A 1,332-nucleotide genomic window follows, 5' to 3' on the forward strand; every position below is an offset into this window, starting at 1 on the left:
CATTAGTGTGTTCTTTTTCCTTTTGACACACACACAAGTATTATGAATATACTTGGACAGGAAACAACCAAACAAACGCACAAGGATGTGGTAGCATAATAAACACAAACACGATGCTTCAGACACGTTAGAGAAGGTGGATGGCCGCTGGACAGGATAAGGAACGTTGTTGACGCGACGGGGCACGTCAAGGAAACCAAACGTCGACATTAACAGAAAGCTTTCGAGCTTCGTAGAAACAATGGTCCCCGTGCGTTAAAAAGAGGCTTTTCGGGTGACTTGCACCACAGATGGATTGGACACCAGCCTAAAGAAGTACTATCTGCCCTCTCGCTTTTGTCAAGCATGGAGCCAGCTTACGAAGGAGGCTACTACAGTGGCTTTGGTCAGGACGGTTATTCTGTTTCTAAGTATTACGTGCAGGACGGCGGCTATAACGCTCTTTTCATGAGCCTGAGATGTGGCCTCATGGCACAGCGGAGAACGTGCAAAGCCTCCATTCAGCCTCCTATGGACGCCAGTCTTATTCGTTCGGGCAGCCGGAGGCGAGTCTGTACCAAGCGTCGGAGGCACTTACATTTAGCGCAGACGACTACTCGGAGGCCCCGGCACTAGGGGGCGGCCTCTCCCCCTCGCCGTCCTCCTCCGTCTCGGGCGGCGATGGACGACGCAAAGTCAAGATGTACGACTGGCCAAAACAAGACGACCCCGTGCTGGAGAAACGAAGGCAACTGGCGATAAAGCAGAAGAAGAAGAGAGATAAGGATGAGCGGAAGGAAATGCAAACGAGGCTTGGTATTAAGAAAACAGAAGAGGAAATTAAGAACTTAAAGATGGAAATGGCTATGAGAGGATGCAACATATCCATGATGCAACAGACTCTGGCTGCATACGATGTCAACGCCAGCTATGGGTATCCAGGTGAGCTTCATGCACACATATATTTTCGTATATATATTGTATGTCTAACCTCATTCATATCATGAACAACCATAAGCTAAGTAATTCAACGGCATATTCATTAATTAATTCTCTGCATATGACGTGTTATCCTTTGGTTCCAGAGGACGCGTGGTCGACGGGCTCTCCGGCCCCTCTGTAGCAGCGCCTTTCCCAAACCCTGCGCCAAGGACCTTCCTGACGGGTCGCTGACACATCACTTCATCGCCTTGTCTTCCAAGATTATTTAATTCCATTCATCCGTTGACTTACCTTTTTGTAACGTATTATATCATGCAAATACTGTACGTGTATGTTCCATCATTTCATTATTGTATTATATAAAGAAGTATTCGAATAGGTATTTTACCCATACTAATTGAATACGGCAAA

The 1,332-nt window shown here is 46.8% G+C and overlaps 1 pseudogene; it reads left to right on the top strand.

The window, feature by feature from the left end:
- Positions 1-302: 302 nt before the first annotated feature.
- LOC119593876 lies at positions 303-1,197 on the top strand (annotated as a pseudogene).
- The last annotated feature ends 135 nt before the right edge of the window (positions 1,198-1,332 follow it).

Source organism: Penaeus monodon, chromosome 33, assembly GCF_015228065.2.
Source record: "Penaeus monodon isolate SGIC_2016 chromosome 33, NSTDA_Pmon_1, whole genome shotgun sequence".
NCBI lineage: Eukaryota > Metazoa > Arthropoda > Malacostraca > Decapoda > Penaeidae > Penaeus > Penaeus monodon.